Source organism: Danio rerio, chromosome 6, assembly GCF_049306965.1.
Source record: "Danio rerio strain Tuebingen ecotype United States chromosome 6, GRCz12tu, whole genome shotgun sequence".
Lineage (NCBI taxonomy): Eukaryota > Metazoa > Chordata > Actinopteri > Cypriniformes > Danionidae > Danio > Danio rerio.
This window is the reverse complement of record NC_133181.1, coordinates 18397276-18416117: the sequence shown is the minus strand read 5'-3', so window position 1 is coordinate 18416117 and position 18842 is coordinate 18397276. Positions and strand designations below refer to the sequence as shown.

The 18842-nt window shown below is 36.7% G+C and overlaps 2 long non-coding RNA genes across 6 annotated transcripts; both read left to right on the top strand.

The window, feature by feature from the left end:
• Positions 1 to 3105: 3105 nt before the first annotated feature.
• LOC137495857 (uncharacterized) lies at positions 3106 to 7363 on the top strand. Of its 4 annotated transcripts, none has more exons than XR_012407825.1 (9): positions 3106 to 4717; positions 4810 to 4876; positions 4953 to 5006; positions 5081 to 5231; positions 5727 to 5784; positions 5899 to 6072; positions 6510 to 6619; positions 6708 to 6777; positions 6935 to 7363. It is a non-coding gene; the product is annotated as an uncharacterized lncRNA (long non-coding RNA). The 4 variants fall into 4 exon arrangements; XR_012407827.1 differs by having other exon boundaries at positions 3207 to 4717; positions 5081 to 5201; positions 6920 to 7002; XR_012407828.1 differs by lacking the exon at positions 6935 to 7363 and having other exon boundaries at positions 3207 to 4717; positions 5081 to 5201; positions 6529 to 6619; positions 6708 to 6780.
• A 977-nt stretch (positions 7364 to 8340) lies between these two features.
• Positions 8341 to 13887, top strand: LOC141386234 (uncharacterized). 2 transcript variants are annotated; one of them, XR_012407833.1, is made up of 4 exons: positions 8341 to 11055; positions 11424 to 11537; positions 11626 to 11695; positions 11855 to 13887. It is a non-coding gene; the product is annotated as an uncharacterized lncRNA (long non-coding RNA). The 2 variants fall into 2 exon arrangements; XR_012407832.1 differs by having other exon boundaries at positions 8343 to 11055; positions 11199 to 11537.
• Positions 13888 to 18842: the final 4955 nt, after the last annotated feature.

The window sequence follows — 18842 nt, the reverse complement described above, 5'->3', positions numbered from 1 at the left end:
GTTAAACGATTAAAATTATTATTTTATATATTTTTAGTTTGGCTGCATAAGCGGCCGATTGAATGCGCCTTTGCGTTTAGAGGGGCATCTTTTGCACGCGGCTCATCCCAGAGCAGCAGTTTGTGTTGTCAAGACAACTACAGAGAACTTTTAAAGAGCTTGGTTTCCGCTACATTCATTCTTCCATGGCGGGGACCAAAATGCATCCCGCCACGGCTACATTACCCATTCAAAACATTCAGTTATTGTTGTTGTTGTTTTTAATAGCGGATTATAATCGCAACAAAACGTATTAAAAGGTAAGTGAATTATAACAGCGCAAACTTTTTTGTAACCATATAGTGCTGTGCGCTATTGTTTAATCCTTTGGGGTTACGTGCTGACTGACTGAATGACTGACAGGTGCGCGATGCGTGAGGCCAGCAAACACGCAGAAGCTTTCAGTTAAGATGAACAGTTTCTATAGTTATACTTTATTTATAGATAAAGTATGACTCTACATATAATCACTCTATCTTGCTGGCGTTTATGGCCGTTTCGCTTTACTTCAGGACGCATTAACACCGCTCTGAAGGTCTAATCGCTGTTTTAAGTTATCCAGAGCTGTATGAATGTACAAATCTTGAATATCATAATATTATTAAATATTACAATTTTATCAACATAGACAGCAACACTTTTGCACAATTGATACCCAGCTGATTCAGTCGTTTCATAAGAGGACCGCGCTTCTTCTCTTCTTTTTTCCTTGTCAACATAAAGGCAGTGAGGTGCGCCTCGCGTTTTTGGAATGAAAAAAGCACGTTAGCTGTGCTCGGCCACTTGTTCAACTGCAAGACATACTTAACTTGCGAGACGATAATGTATAACCCGTGCCTACAGACACATTTGCCAAAGAAGCAAAATTGAAGAAGAATATTGCTTCAAACAGACGTGTTGATGCCAAAAAAAGCGCTGATGTTGACCTGGATCTGCATCATAAACGCAACAAATAGGCTTTACCTTTTATAATATAAAGCATGTATGCACATTAATGCAATATCATATTTAAACAAAAAAACTGTTTACAAAAAGTCAACATATGCGCGCGTTGTTGTCGTCTTTTCATCACGCAGCGCGCGCACTTGAGCCGCGATGGAGAGAAAGGAAACCATAGCAAGACATAATCTTTAAAATAATGATTTCTATTAAAAATGTAAAAAGGTTTTGTGATTATAATAATAACAGCGGGGCATTAACTAAATGCATATTTTCCGTGGAGCGAGCGATTTGAGGAAGTCAGCTATTTTATTTGACGGAAGACAAAAATATGATTGGAAAAAAATCAGTCAGTGTTTTCGATTTGTAATATAAATTACTTATTTAAGTGCAAAATAATTTAGGGCAGTCCTATTTATTTTATTCATTTTATTTAGATTATTCTGTTCTTCTGTGCTAAACACTGCAGGTACGTGAAAATGCTCTGTTGTATTGTTCTATTATTAATATGCTAGCATATAAAAATAAATCAGTATTTTATGCAATATTTAAAGTGTCAGACACAAAATAGACATGTCAATTTGTTTAATATAAAATTAATAGTAATCTGACCAGTTAACCGTTAATAACCGATTATTGAGCGGCAGTTGTCGGTTAGCAAAATTAACTAACTAAACTAAAACTATATGTAGCATGTCTCGCTGTCATTTAAAACATGCAATTCATTACACACCAGAGCTGTAGGCCTACACTTACAGGGCGATGTTGGTCAATAGTCATACTGCGCACCACGTTATTGAGCTCAAATATCTCTGAGGGAGATTATGTGACCCGATAGCCATTATTAACTTGAGAGATTTTAAAAATAAAAGGCCTTTTAAAAAAAGGAACAACACACAAATCGGCAACAAGTAAAACTGGTCCCTTGGAGTTCAGCACTTGTCATCTTGCCAGTGTATGCTGCGTGGTGTGTATGTATAGCGCCCTTATGCGGCGCATGTCAACTGCCACTGGTGAGAGAGAGCGTGCCCGTGAGAGCTCAGTGCAAGTATCGATATAATCACAAGCAAAATCATATCATTATAAATATTCTATTAACAATACTTATCAAAATATTCATACACTTACATGGTATTTATTGAGATTGTGTGATCTGTATAGGCTGTCTGATCTTTACAGATGCTGTAAACTGAGACGGGCGCAGTGACCGCAGTAATGTTCAGCTCTGATGAGGTGCTTTTATTTACCCTGTAGTCTTTAGATTTTTTACATAATGTTCCATTACTTAAAATTTCTTTCGTTTTTTTTATTTATAGTTTATATTAACATGAGTGCTAGCTTGTTTTGCTGTGATCATTATGCAAGGATCATATTTCATGTTCGGTTTATTCTTCAGTAGCCGATAGATTCATTAATAATGTATTTTTAAAAGGATTGTTTATAAGGACTAAGCTATAAATATATAATACATTAGGCTAATTATTAAGACAATGGTCAGGTAGGATAACAAATCACATCCATGTAGTAAATTACTGTTGAGTGGGATCTGTGCGTGGTATCTGCCTTTTTATGTACGATATGAGTATGAGTATTTTAAGTGTCGCCCCGATACTGGTATTGGAATCGGTGCGTCCCTAGTGATTATAAATACACTGTTTGACCAATTCATGCGTGATGTATCAATTCATAGATTCAGCATTTCCATAATTTGGTGGAAGTGAGATCATATCTTAAGTAAAACATAGGGCCCTATCATACACCCGGCGCAATGCAGCGCAAGGCGCGGCGCAAATGTTATTTGCTAGTTTCACCTTGACGCAAGTGTTGTTTTGCTGTTTTGCACCACGTTGTTTAAATAGCAAATGCATTTGCACTTATATGTGCGCCCATAGGCGTTCTGGTCTGAAAAGCAAAGTGTTCTGAGGCGCACTGCTGGCACGTTGCTATTTTGAGAAACTATAATAGATTTTTCATTAGACCAAAACAAACCCGGTCTAAACTCCAGCGCAGAGTTGCGCCTCGCTTACAGACTGCTTAATAGCCTACACACAAGATGTAGAGCAATACGCAAATATCTTTACATATGAAAAAAATTTAAATATTAAGGATATATATAGGATATAATAAGAATATAAATATAGGAAATAAGTATAAAGGATTAAAATATTACAAATCATGTTATTTTCTAGCATAAATAAATATGAAAAATCACTGCTTTTATTTCTTCTTCATCTCGGGAGGCTTTTTCAGTTCATTTATAAAAATTTGCTTTTGTATAATGTTATTATTATTAGCAGTATTATTTATTATCTCCATATTTATATTTGTTTTATTAAAAACAAGCTTAGATTTGCCCACCTGCAGGTTTTAGACCATATGGGGCACAGCATGTGTATTAGGATATAACTCAGGTTTTTAAGCACACTTTGTTGTTATTGTTCATTTATTCGTTTGCTGGAAATTAGAACTGAATTTAGAAATAGTTTTGAAACGAATATTTGCGCTTAACAAACAAAATTAATTATTTATAGGCTAATTAATGTGTGTGTGTAAAGGTTTCCCTATCTAAGAGCGAAAGTGAAAGTAGATCGATTATCTCTCATTCTCACGCAGTAAATGCTCTGTTTAACAGTTTTCTGTTAAAAAAAACTTTTAACTGTTTGCTTGTAAAATGCTGAGTTTTTCCACTTAGACTTACTTTACATCCTGTAAATAGCGAATGCGCTTATGGCGCGACGCAGCTGGCTCTTAAAGGGAATGGGAGATGAGACTCTGATTGGTTTATTCTTAAAACACATCTATAACTCAATAAGAAAATAAACTCAAACCTTTTAGACCATGCGCCACGGCGCAAAGCAGATTTTTCTGTCCTTAAATTAGCAAAGATGCATTCTGACACACCCTGAAAGCGTTTGCGCCCTGGGTTTTGCGCTCTGCGCATGGACTGTCAAAATAGAGCCCATAGAGTTTGTGTAAACTGTGCAACTGACCACCGTTTTCAGGCCGACTCGGGTAAGGTTCCGCACCATTTGAATCACATCCAGATTAATTTAAATCTGAGGCAACAAACTAAATCGAAAGCCACACCGCTAAACTATTTACATAACAAATGACTTCAGGCTATAAATCATAAATGGATTTTTTTACACAACTACTAACACATGTTAACACATTAGTGATAATTATTTTACCAATAATTCTCCTGAGTTTGCACTGAAATAACTGAAATGCCAACAGGACTTGTCTGTAAAAGCACCTCTCTAACATGTATCTGCTTAAGCCCTCCACAGTTTTTTTTAGATTCTTAGCATCTGATGACATGATGCACTAAACATACTAATCATAACAGTGTGATCGTACAGAACAGGGAACAGCCAATGCTGATCACATCTGTTATCGTTTGCATCAAAGGGTAAAAGGGCGTTCATATATTTTTAATTATTATTCAGTGATTTCTCTGCATACCACTAGAAGGAAACCCGCGTACAACACTTTGAGAACCACTGGTATAGATGGGTGGTTAGGCCTTGTCTGTGTCAGGTTTTTCCTTTTTTCAGGTATTGGAGAGCAGGCAAAAGAGGGAGACTCACAAGAGCATCGGTGGAGATTTCTCTAAAAAATGCTGGAGAACAGCAGTTGGGGTTTTGTTGGGGCTGTCTTTGTTTATTTGCAGATTGGAGTGGAGCAGAAGAAGGAGAACGGTGGAGATATACTTGAAGACCTGGAGCTCATGAAGCAGGTAGTGCTGCTTGAACAGACTAAACAATGGAGTTAGTTTCAAAATAAATGTATTAAGATTAGTTAAAGACCTGATATCGTTCTCTTTGACAGGTTGGCATGGAGCATGTGAAGGAACAGGGAAACACACTGTAATGACAAGTGCATCGTAATAAATTAGGTACAGCCTTAAACTTTAAGTTGAGTCAACTGAACTTTATAAAACATTTTAAACTTATACAATTACATTTTTACAGAGTAAGTGTCACAGAAGGGACGACATTCAGTTCAGTAATATAACAGGACGTCAGGTGAGTATAAGCAGGTGAGTTTATTGATGCAGATAATAAGTCCATTAACCTGAATTGGATATTTGATTATGCAGGCTTGGAGACTGGAGACGGATACCACAGACAGCAAACAGGATGAAGACTAGACAAGGAACCAGGAGACACCTCACTAGGAGAGACACTGGAACTCACAGGAGATGTGCTTGTGGTGCTTCAGTGAGTGGAAAACCTGGTCTTAATGGGGCAGTAAGTGGTTGTCAGATATTTCCTTCAGATAGACAGAAATAGATACAATATTTTTGTTTGTTTGTATGATTCATTTGTATATCGCTATCTAACTTAACATTTGCAGATTGTTATTTGTTATATGATCGGATAAATTGATCTGTTCTAATTTATTTGTATGCTGTCAGAGTTACCACATTGAATATTACTGCACGTCTGTTGTCAGATAGATTGTCTGGCTGTTGTATTATTTATTAGTAATTTATGCTGTTGGCCTGTTCAACATTTGTAGCTTTTGATTGTTTTTTGTTTTATTTACAGTTTTACTAATTATTGTAGCACATTTATCTCTTCTAAGTTTATAGATTGTCATCTAGTAGAGTATTTACTTATAGGTGTGAAATATTATTTGTTAGTTTTAGAACAGAACCAGACTGGAGACAATGGTAGATGAAACTTCCAAAGAATGGTATTAGATTAATGAATGACTTGACATCTTTCTATTGTATTTTACAGATCAGATGGCACCACATGGAGAAAAGAAGGAATCACACACCTCAGCAACGACTGGATGGTCAGGAATTTAATTTTTTTTTTTAATTAGGTGGACGTGTGAATCGATGGACGTCCTTCCAAGATGAAGGAGTGCTGGTTGTTGTAGATAGTAATTAGGCCTTGTCTTTGTCAGGTTTTTCTTTTTCAGGTAATGGAGAGAGAGCAGGCAGAAGAGGGAGACTCACAAGAGCATCAGTGGAGCTATCAGGAGCTTAAGTTTGATTACTTTATTTTGGATTATGAAAGAAAAATTCTCCAACAAGAGTGATTATGCTGCTTCCTGATGGTGAAAGTGATTATACTCATGGCAAGTATTATTTGACAGTTTGGTCATTTGTTTCACTAAGGGCCTACTCACACTATGCCATCCGTACCGTGCCCAGGCCCGTTTCCCGGATCGTTTGAGAAGTGTGAGTGCGCTGAATCAGGCTCAAGCACGGTTCACTTGGCCGGCCCTGGCCCGGTTGGAAGAGGTGGGTCTGAGTGCGGTTCACTTGGGCCCGAAACTGAAAGCGACACGTGACTTTTAAGGGACTGTTTCATATGGATTTATTAATCATTCTTACTGTTCATAGAACGCAAACTGCCGTAGTTTATAAAATACGCAAACTTCTCAATGCACGACAGCTGAATTTGCGGTTAGTAAATAACCGATTGTGTTCTATTTGGGACACTACATTCATATACTATGCTGTTGAGTGTGTAAGTGCATAAGTACATAGTGTATAAGTTCATAGTGTATAGCGTGCCATTTGGGACGCAGCTTTTGTCATTTGTAGGTTGGAGTGGAGCAGAAGTAGAAGAGTCACAGGAACAGTGGAAATATACTTGAAAATCTGGGGCTCAGGAAACAGGTAGAACTGCTTGAACAGACTAAACAATGGAGTTTGTTTCCAAAGAAATATATTGAGATTAAAGACCTGATATCTTTCTCTTTGACAGGTTGGCATGGAGCATGTGGAGAAACAGCGAACCACACATCAGTATTGACAAGTACATCGTAATAAATTAGGTAGACTTACATTTTTAGTTGAATCAAATTAACTTAATAAAACATTTTTAAATTATATACTTTAATTTGTAAAGACTAAGTGATGATTGGGTATTTCCTTCAGATACAGTAAATAGTTAGATAGATGTCTTGTCTGCCGCAGGTGTTTCTTTTTCAGGTAATGGACACACAACAAACAGAAGAAGGAGACTCACAAGAGCATCAGTGGAGATTTATCTGAAGAACGCTGGAGAGCAGCTTGTGCATTGCTGGAGTTCAGCAAGCATGTAGAGCTCTGTTAGTCGTGTCTTTGTCTTTTACAGACTGGAGTGGAGCATGTGGAGACCAATAGGAATCACACACCTCAGTGGTGACTGGACACTGATGGTCAAGAATATCCTTTTAATGCAGAAGTATGGGTGCATGGATAGATGTCCTTCCAAGTGGAAGGGGGTGGTGGTGGGCATAGATTGTTAAATAGATGTTTTGTCTGTGGCTGTTATTTACATTGTAGATAATGAATTCTCAACAGGCGGAAGAGAGATACTCACAAGAGCATAAGTATTATAAATAATTTTTGATACATTTTGAAATATAAGTTGTATGTACCTATGATATATTTGTATGGGGGAGACCGGGGATAGTTGTACTTCTGTTATATTTCTCTATATATCTTTGAGATCTTGAGTTACAAGTGTCTGCTATTAAATGGCCAAATAAGTAATTTTTGCAGCGTAAACAGTAAATGTGAACACTTTTTAGTTTCAGGGCGTACTCACACTATGCTATCAGTACCGTGCCCAGGCCCATATCGTTTGAGAAGTGTGAGTGCTCCGAATCTGGCTCAGGTGCGTTTCACTTGGCCGGCCCTTGCCTGGTTGAAAGAGGTGTGCCAGCGCGCGATTCACTTGGGCTGGAAACTGAAGACGAGACGTGACATTTAAGGAACTGTTTTATATGGATTTATTAATCATTCATACTGTTCAATGAATGCAAACTGTCGTAGATTATTAAAGACGCAAACACCTCGCTGCATGACAGCTGCACCTGTAGCAAACCTCTTAATTCCTGCAGCGCGATGACTTTATAATTGTTTATGAGCGTCAAAAGTGGCTGATCTGTTCAGCGAAATAATTAACTGCGTGTCACCCCTTCCACCCCTACCTCTCCAGCTTTCCCTTCATAGGGTGGCATGGTGGCCCAGTGGGTAGCAATGCAGCCTTACAGCAAGAGCGTCACCGGTTCTAGTCCTTTAACAGGCCAGCTGTCATTTCTGTGCATAGTTTGCATGTTTTTTCCGTGCTCGCGTGGGTTTTCCCCAGGTTCTCCGGTTTCCTCCCACATTCCAAAAACATGTACTACAAGTGAATTGATCAATCTAAATTTAGCACTACAGTCAAACTCTCATTCAGCAGCACAAATTCTGTGAGTTAGCCCTCAAACAGGAGGAGTGAAATGTTACAATTCAGCCCACAGTCGGGGTTAATTGTAACGTTATAAAATGAGAATTATGACATAAAAATGGATTTGAAAGCTTTTTATTCAGCATTGAGCTTTCAGTATAGTTTGTGTGTCTCTGTGTTACAAAGCTGAATGAAATGTGCAAATGTGCATCAGCTTCAACAATTGAACACTATTTTTGTTTGCAGGCTTCATGAGCCCACAGAGGTCAAACACTGAACTCAAACTACTTTTGACTTTCTCTTTTATAAGATATAGCAATACTGAAATTAAATCATATAAATACAGTTTTAAATCTGCTTGGGGTTGGTGGTAACATTTCACTGATGTGACTAGCAAGTTACTAGCTTTTGTTGTTTCAACTGACCCAGCATTATGTGGCCATGAATCTGTTCTCCTACAGCTAACAGCTAAAACATTATCACCAACAATGTGGATTAAGTATATCCACAATCAGACACACAGATTACATGGGTTTAACTACAAATCAGGGAATGATATCTTAAAAATAATTAATTAGCTAATCTTAGCTGAAGTGTAGTTTTTCTGTTTAATATCTGCTGTGTCTGTCACAGGACTTTTTCATATGTGGTATGAGGACTAAAATGAGCATGTGTGAAGTGAATCAGCTGATTTGTAACTAGTTCCTTGTTGTAGAGATTGTAAGTGTTACAACTATCCCCGGTCTCTCTCTTCAAATCTAAGGGCTTTTTTTTGACGGTCCATGTGCAGAGCGCAAATTGCAGGGCGCAAACGCTTTCAGGGCGTGTCAGAACGAATTTTTGCTAATTTAAAGACGGGAAAATCCGCTTTGCGCCATGGCGCATGGTCTAAAAGGGTTGAGTTTATTTTCTTAATGAGTTATTGGTGTGTTTTGAGAATAAACCAATTAGAGTCTCATCTCCCATTCCCTTTAACAGCCAGCCGCGTCGCGCCATAAGCGCATTCGCTATTTACAGGACGTATAGTAAGTCTAAGTGGAAAAACTGAGCATTTCACTAGCAAACAGTTAACAGTTTTTTTTACAGAAAACTGTTAAACAGAGCATCTACTGCATGAGAATGAGAGATAATCGATCTACTTTCACTTTCGCTCTTGGATAGGGAAATCTTTACGCACAGACATCAATTAGTCTATAAATAATTAATTGCGTTTGTTAAGCGCAAATATTCGTTTCAAAACTATTTCTAAATTCAGTTCTAATTTCCAGCAAACGAATAAATGAACAATAATAACGAAGTGTGGTCAAAAACCTGAGTTATATCCTAATACACATGCTGTGCCCCATATGGTCTAAAACCTGACAGGTGGGCAAATCTAAGCTTGTATTTCATAAAACAAATATAAATATGGAGATAATAAATAATACTGCTAATAATAATAACATTATACAAAAGCAAATTGTTATAAATTAACTGAAAAAGCCTCCCGAGATAAAGAAGACATAAAAGCAGTGATTTTTCATATTTATGTAGGCTAGAAAATAATATGTTTTGTAATATTTTAATCCTTTATATTTATATCCTATATCTATTCTTATTATATTCTATATCCCTAATATTTAATTTTTTTCATATGTAAAGATTTGCCTATTGCTCTCTTGTGCGTATTAAGCAGTGTGTAAGCGAGGTGCAACTCTGCGCTGGAGTTTAGACCGGGTTTGTTTTGGTCTAATTAAAAATCTATTTTTGTTTCGCAAAATAGCAACGCGCCAGCAATGCGCCTGAGAACGCCTTCCTTTTTAGACCAGAACGCCTATGGACGCACATATGAGCGCAAATGCATTTGCTATTTAAACAGCGTAGCGCAACGCCTCAAAACCACTCTTGCGCCAAGCTGAAACTAGCAAAAGACTATTGCGCCGCGCCTTGCACCACATTGCGCCGGGTGTATGATAGGGCCCTAAACATTAACTTGTATTTGAAATATAACGTTCACAATTACAATTTAAATTAGAGATTAGATCTGCTTACAGCGCGTCATTTACAGTATGTGTTTCAGAAAAGTGAGTGATTATAAATACCCTGAAGAAAATTCATAAGTGATTTATCAATTCATACATGCAGCATTTCCATGATTTGGTGGAATTGAGATCATATCATAAGTAAACCGTGGAGTTTGTGTAAACTGTGCATCCGACCACCGTTTTCAGGTCGACTTGGGTAAGGTTTGCAGGTGCTCCGTCTGTGCACAAACTTCCATTTTGTGTTTTTTCAAGGTTCAAACATGGTAAAATTGGCTTTAGTCTGTTCTTCGACCTGCACCATTTAACAAACCAAATCAAAAGCCACACCGCTAGGCTATTTACAAAACAAATATATATCGAAATATGTATCGGCTATACATCGAAAACACACATTATTTTACACAACTATGAACACTTTAACACGTTTGTGATAATTATTTCACCAATGATGCAGCTTGTAGAAACTCCTGAGTTTGCAGTAACTGAAAAGCACTTCACTAGTGCGTATCTGCTCGAGAGCTCCACAGTTTTTTTCAATCTTAGCATCTGATGACATGATGCACTAAACATACTAATAATAACAGTGTGATCATACAGTACAGGGAACAGCAAATGCTGATCACATCGGTGTTATCATACGCATCAAAGGGTAAAAGGGCGTTCATATATTTTTAATTATTATTCTGTGATTCCTCCGTGCACCACTAGAAGAAAGCCTGCGTACCACACTTTGAGAACCACTGGTATAGATAGATAGTTAGGCCTTGTCTGTGTCAGGTTTTTCCTTTTTCAGCTAATGGAGAGCAGGCAGAAGAGGGAGACTCAAAAGAGCATCGGTGGACATTTATCTAGAAAATGCTGGAGAACAGCAGGTAGGGCTCTGTCAGTACTGTCTATGGGTGCGTTCCAAATCACATACTTGTACACTATTCTATGCCATTTTGTAGTGTAAATGGTGTAAGTAGTGTGTGCACTAAAATATTCTCCTTTTTTTCTACTTTTTTGCCTTTATTAGATAGGACAGTAATGGGACAGGAAACGAAGTGGGAGAGAGAGAAGGGTGTAGGGTTGGGAAATGTCTTCGAGCTGGGATTTGAACTCGGGAAGCCCTATTGTGCTACTGCACCATATGTCAGCGCATTGACCACAAGGCTATTGAGCTGACAATATTCTTTTATTTTAAAAAGATTAAGTTCACTTTAAATTCACGGATGATGCTCTTATTTAACCGTTTAAAAAGAAGTGTGGACTGTGCACTTGGGGCTGTCTTTGTTTGCTGATTGGAGTGGAGCAGATGGAGACTCACAAGCGGAATGGTGGAGATATACTGCAAGACCTGGAGCTCAGGAAGCAGGTAGAACTGCTTGAACAGACTTCACAATGGAGTTTGTTTCCAAAAAAATTTATTGAGATTAAAGACCTGATATCTTTCTCTTTGACAGGTTGGCATGGAGCATGTGGAGAAACAGTGAACCACACATCAGTATTGACAAGTACATCGTAATAAATTAGGTACAGACTTACATTTTTAGTTGAATCAAATTAACTTAATAAAACATTTTTAAATTATATACTTTAATTTGTAAAGACTAAGTGATGATTGGGTATTTCCTTCAGATACAGTAAATAGTTAGATAGATGTCTTGTTTGCAGCAGGTGTTTCTTTTTCAGGTAATGGACACAACAGACAGAAGGAGACTCACAAGAGCATCAGTGGAGATTTATCTGAAGAACGCTGAAGAGCAGCTTGTGCATTGCTGGAGTTCAGCAAGCATGTAGAGCTCTGTTAGTCGTGTCTTTGTCTTTTACAGACTGGAGTGGAGCATGTGGAGACAAATAGGAGTCACACACCTCAGTGGTGACTGGACACTGATGGTCAAGAATATCCTTTTAATGCAGAAGTATGGGTGCATGGATAGATGTCCTTCCAAGTGGAAGGGGGTGGTGGTGGGCATAGATTGTTAAATAGATGTTTTGTCTGTGGCTGTTATTTACATTGTAGATAATGAATCCTCAACAGGCGGAAGAGAGATACTCACGAAAGCATAAGTATTATAAATTATTTTTGATACATTTTGAAATATAAGTTGCATGTACATATGATATATTTGTATGGGGGAGACCGGGGATAGTTGTACTTCTATTATATTTCTCTATATATCTTTGAGATCTTGAGTTACAAGTGTCTGCTATTAAATGGCAATTAAGTTATTTTTGCAGCGCAAACAGTAAATATGAACACTTTTTAGTTTCAGGGTGTACTCACACTATGCTATCAGTACCGTGCCCAGGCCCATAACGTTTGAGAAGTGTGAGTGCTCCGAATCTGGCTCAGGTGCGGTACACTTTGGCGGCCCTGGCCTGGTTGGAAGAGGTGTGCCAGAGCGCGGTTTACTTGGGCTCGAAACTGAAGACGAGACGTGACTTTTAAGTAGGGTTGGGTACCGAAATCTGGTGCCATTATAGCACCGGTACCTAGGTAACCGGTACGTACCGGTATTAAATCAGCGTTTGAATTTCGGTGCCTAAGTTCGGTGCTGCGGCAAGGACGTTATGCCTGTTTCACACCGCAAGCGAAAGCAGTGCGTGAGCAGAGCGTGCGCAGCGCGTATGTCGAGCAGAAGCAGCACGCAGGCGTTTGCCTTTGACGCCTGTTTCACACCGCAAGCGAAAGCAGTGCGTGAGCAGCGTGTATGGAGAGCAGAAGCAGCACGCAGCTGCTGCAGAGATCAATATATCTCTATTTCTATCTCTATGTCTATTCTATCTAGTTATGAACAGCTCTCGGGTGGAATAACTTGAGTGAACATGAAACAAAGCCGAGTAAAACTTTCTTCCTCAGCTTCAGCTGCACAGCACAGCACAGCACAAAGTGAGCTCACATCATCCAGCATGCGTGTCGAACTACACTACCCACAATACACTTTGCTATGGACTACAACTCCCGTAAATAGCAAATCTTTAAGTGACCACTCCCCTCTCCTGCAACACTAGCGTGCAACTTAAGCAAAACTGATAGTAAAATAGTTTTACATTTGGTTTTGTAGTTCGGGCCTAAATTAATGTTTGTTGCAGTTTTTAATTGTTTTAAGATCATTTGAATGACTATATATAAATCAGTTGATATTATTAAAGCATTTATTGGGTAAAATTGCTACTTTTTACTGTCATTCAATGTGTCTTGGTCATTATCAATGCACAAAATAAACAATAAAAAATAGGACTTATTATGACTCCAGAATAATTATTTTTTAGGAAACAGTGCAAAAATTTTCAGAAACATTATTGTGAATGAATGGGAGGGCAAAATAAATTGACTTCAACTTTAGGCCTGTTAAAGTTTACAGGTGCAGCAATGTGCCTTGATGTACTTGAATGTTAGAAATATGTTCTCCCACACCAGTATAACGTTACTTGTCAAATAAATAAACAAGGAAGATTATTTTGAGTTTAAGTTATTTAATTATCTTGTTTATGAAGACTGCAGAGTGATGCATGAAAACAAATCACTTGAAAAGTGCATGGCCCCTGCCCGCCCCCCACAGGTTAATAGTAAGCTAATGTAATTTCATAATGCAAATCTTTTTTTTTATAATTTTTTATTTGTAGTAGCAATAAACACAGTACAATGATTCCACTTAAGAGAAAACATTTCCCACTGCTTAACATTTTTCTTTTTCACAAACTCTAAAGTAACAGAACACAAAAAAAATAAAAAAAAATAAAAAAAAATGAATAAAGGTTTCATCAAATACAATATATGAAAATAACAGTAAAAAGGTAACATAAATAATATCAATACTAAATTTCCATAGGTCAGAGAGGGTCAAATCTTTATTTATTCATTCAACTTTAGGTTATTATCAACTGTGAATTACTAATTTAAAAAGAGGATTAAGAGGGGGAGTGCAATGGGTCGTAAATTGAAAAAATGTTTGTTATGTGGATGGGAATTAGATAGTAATAGTTTTATATTTCTATGAAGATTGGATGGAGCAATCTAACGTAATCAGTCCACTTGGACCAGATGTTTCTAAATGTATTAATTTGGAGTCGAAGGGAGAATGTAATTTTTTCCATCACATAGATATTATATACTATCTCTAGCCATTCTTGGGTTGTTGGGGATTCAGGAAGTAACCAGTGTCTTGTAATTGCTTTTTTGGCTGCGATTATTAAAATATCAAGTAAGTATTTATCAGATTTACATATTTGGATATCAGAGCTTCCAAAATAAATAACTATAAATTGAAAGGGTAGTGTAATATTAAGTATGTTTTCTATTACTCCATGTACTTCTACCCAAAATTGTTTTATTACTGGACATTCCCAAAAAATGTGCCAGTGATTAGGTTCCTGAGACCCGCATAGTCTCCAGCACTTAGTGTTCTTTCCTGTGGTGTATGCTCTTTGTTTTGGCGTGATGAAAAATCTCATTAGACATTTCCATCCAAATTCTCTCCACATATGTGAATTAGTACATTTTGATGTAAATCTACATATGTCTAACCATTCTTCCACCGTAATAATGGAATTACTTTCCTTTTCCCATTTTTCTTTAACATATTCTGTTGAATGGGGTTTAATCGATCTAAATCCTTTATAAAGTTTTGAAATTATACCTTTACTCCCACTGCCTTTGTAGGCATCTATAAATATTTTCAGTATTGAGTCATCCAGATCTGTTTTAATTTTAATATTATTTCCAAAGTGGTTACGTAATTGAAGGTATCTAAAATCAGATTTATCCAGGTTATATTCTTTCTTCAGACTTTCAAAATCTTTCAAAAGGCCTTTCTCTGTGAGTGAGTAGAATGTTAATATTCCTTTAGAAATCCAGGATTTAAATCTATAGTCCATTTGATTTGGTTTGAATTCAGTGTCATAAGCACACCATTGAATTATTTGTAGTTTATCATTCAGTTTGTATTCTTCTTTTATAATGTTCCTAATTTTTAATTGGGCTTTAATCCATAAATTTTGCGTTTTTTCTATGTATCCCCCCAGGTTTTTATGTGCCAATATCGCTTGTAATGGAGGATCATTCATTAGTGTAATTTCAATGTCTGTCCATTTTGCTTGATATGTTGGGTTACATAGGTTAACCAGATATTTAGTTTGGGCTGCATAAAAGTAATCCTTAAAGTAGGGTAAAGCCATTCCTCCTTGTTCCTTTGGAAGTTCTACTGTTTTTAATTTAATCCTTGTTTTTTTCCCCTGCCAAATGAATCTAGAAATGGTCTTGTTAAATTCTGACCAATGTGTTTGGGGTATTTCTGTTGGGAGAGCTTGGAATAAATAGAGGTATCGAGGAAGGACATTCACTCTTATTGCGTCAATTCTCTGGCTAAAGCTCAAGAAAGAAACGGCATTCCATCTGTGTATATCATTTTTTATATTTATTAGTAGAGTATCATAATTTACTTTTGCCAATGTTGAAATCTCTTTTGTTAAATGAATTCCTAAGTATTTCAGTGATTTCTGATCCCATTTCATATTAAATTTGTCTTTTATAGTTACTGGGGGTGTATATTTAAAAGATAGGGTCTGTGTTTTTTGTATATTTAATTTATAACCTGCATAGGAACCAAATTTCTCCAGTAAAGTCATTAGTTCAGGAAGTGAGGTTGTGGGTGTGCTTAAATAAATCAAAATATCATCTGCATACAATGCCAGCTTGTGAATATCTCCATTTATGTTTATACCTTTAATATTTTTAGTTTGTCTTATCCATTGTGCCAAAGGTTCTATATATAGAGCAAATAACAATGGTGAGATTGGGCATCCTTGTCTTGTCCCACGTTGTAATGTTATGGTGTCTGTGAGGTATCCATTTATTTTTATCCGGGCTACTGGTTTATTGTAAATTGTACGAATGCCTTTTATAAAGTTTTCATGTATGCCAAATCTTTCAAGAGCTTTATATAAAAAAGACCAATTTACAGAGTCAAAAGCCTTCTCCGCGTCAAGACTGATTAAAAGAGCCTCCATTTTGTTCTGATATATATGATTTAGTATATGTAAGGATCTTCTAATATTATCATAAGTTTGTCTTTGCGAGATAAAACCTGTCTGATCTTTATGTATTAGCTGCGGAAGAATCTTTTCCAGTCTTTTGGCGAGAATGCCTGTGTATAATTTATAATCAACATTTAAGATCGAGATTGGCCTATATGAACCGCATTCTAATTTATCTTTCCCCTCCTTTGGTAAAACAGAGATTACTGCTTCATTCCATGATGGGAGCATCTTACCCTCTTTTATAGTGATATTGCACGCTTGGAGTAGGCTTGGAGTTAAGTTTGATCGAAAAGTTTTATACCATTCTGATGAAAACCCGTCGGGGCCAGGTGACTTATTTGATTTAAGATTAGAAATAGCGTTGACTAATTCAGTTTCAGTTATTTCAGCAGTTAATATTTTATTTTGTTCTTCTGTTACAACTGGTAGGTTGATAGAATTGAGAAATTGTTCTATTTGTTGGGCGTTCTTTAAATGTGGCTGAGTATACAAGAGCTTGTAATAGTTTTTAAAAGTCTTTTGTATTTCATGTTGTTTGTGTAGTGTATTTTTAGAATTCAAATCCCTTATTTTGTATATTGATCTCTCAATTTGTTGTTTTTGCATCCTTCTTGCTAACAATTTAGTGCCCTTTGGACCAGATTCATAGTATTTTTGTTTTGTAAATTTAATCTTTCTTTCAATTTCTTGTGCATATATTAAATTTATCTCGTTTCTGATTTTCTTTATTTTAGTCATTAAATCAGATTTTTTTTCCTTCTTATGTTGTAATTCCAGATCTTTTAGTTCTTCATTAAGGTTTGTTAATTTTAATCGTTTTTGTTTGTTTTCTTGAGCACATAGTGATATGATTCTACCTCTAATGACTGCTTTTAATGTATCCCATAATATGGCTGGGTTAACTTCTCCATTATCATTCTCTGTAAAAAATAACTTTATATCTTCCTTAATTTGAGTTTGAAATTGTTGATTATTCAGCATATTTGTATTTAATCTCCACAATGTTCTTCCTGGATTATCTCTAATATGTATAGTACAAGAGAGAGGGGCGTGATCAGATAGGTCAATCGTTCCAATATCACAGGTTTGTACTCTATGTTGATCTCGATTGAGTACAAAAAAATAATCTATTCGTGAGTATACATCATGGGGGTTTAAGTAAAAAGTGTAGTCACGGCCTGTTGGATAAAGATCTCTCCAGAGATCTACTATACCTAGCTCATTCATTAAAATTTTTATTTTTTTTATGTAGGGGTGTGAGTTTAGAGTTTTTTGATTAATCTAGATTTGGATTAAGATGGATATTTCAATCTCCACCACATATAACAATTCCTTTGCCTTCTATCATTAAGTCAATTATTTTCCTATAGAAAGATAACTTGCTTCCTTGGGGAGCATATACATTACATACAGTTATATTAATATATTCGACTTTCCCTGTTACTGAAATATATCTCCCTTCCTTGTCTGAAATTTCTGAGAGGTGTTCAAATGGTATTTTTTGCAAAATTAATATTGCTACTCCCCTTCTATGTCCTGATTTGTAAGAAGAATAATACACTTTGGAAAATCCCATTCTCTTTAATTTTTCATGTTCTATTGGTGTAAGGTATGTCTCTTGTTACAACACTATCCCTGCATTTTCTTTTTTCATTTTTAACAGTATTTGACTCCTCTTAGCTGGATTCAACACTCCATTTACATTAAATGTAATAACTTTAAGATTACCTTTATTCATATTTTTGTAGTTTACTAACCAATTTAATTCCCCTCTGCGTCTCTCTTGTTGACCGTAGTGTATATTTTGACATTGCCTCTCTTAAATTATAGATACTAAACTGATACCAAATTAGAACAATTTTAAAGAAAATTACACCACCGTAACTAACAAGAACAGTTGCTTCCGGTGTAGAGGCTCGATTCTAAAGAGCCTTATGGGGCTTACTGCGTTTTAAGCCTCCGTAAGGGAAATGTCCACTTTATTCAAGAAGTGGGGCCCTATTAATTGGTCGTAAATTAGTCCAGACAACGCAAAAAAAAAAAAGTCTAACTCCAAAAGAAAATTATCCTCGGATGACAGTCAATAATCAAGTACCGACATTTTCAAACATTATTCGAACGCAATTAGGAATATAACGTTATTCATTCAGATGATTGTTTCAAAAACAGTCAGATAGGATAAAATATTGGTGTGAAAGACATATGAGATCTTAGCTGTTTTCCTGGATTAGATGTCTAGAATTCCGTTTTTGTTCATTTTCTAAATTGCTTAAGCTTCTCCTTATACTGACTACGGGAAGCTTTTTTGGGTTGTGCGTCACCGGCCACCTCTCCGTATCTCTGATCTTCTCCCCGGTCCCGTCGTTTCAGTACCGGTTGCCAGGTGGTTAGTTGTTTAGCTGTAATTTCCTCCTGTTCTATTGCCACGGAAGGTTTCACCACCGCGACCGTAAATCCACGCTTGACCAAGTCTTTCGTTGCCTCCGTCGCACTCTGGTACAGTTGGGTGCCATCCTCATAGAAAACACGCATCCTTGCCGGGTATGGGGTCTGGAATTTTATTTGCTTCTCCTTCAATACTTTCTTGACTTCGACATACTCTCCTCGCTTTTTAAGCACCTCTAAAGGGAAGTCGTGG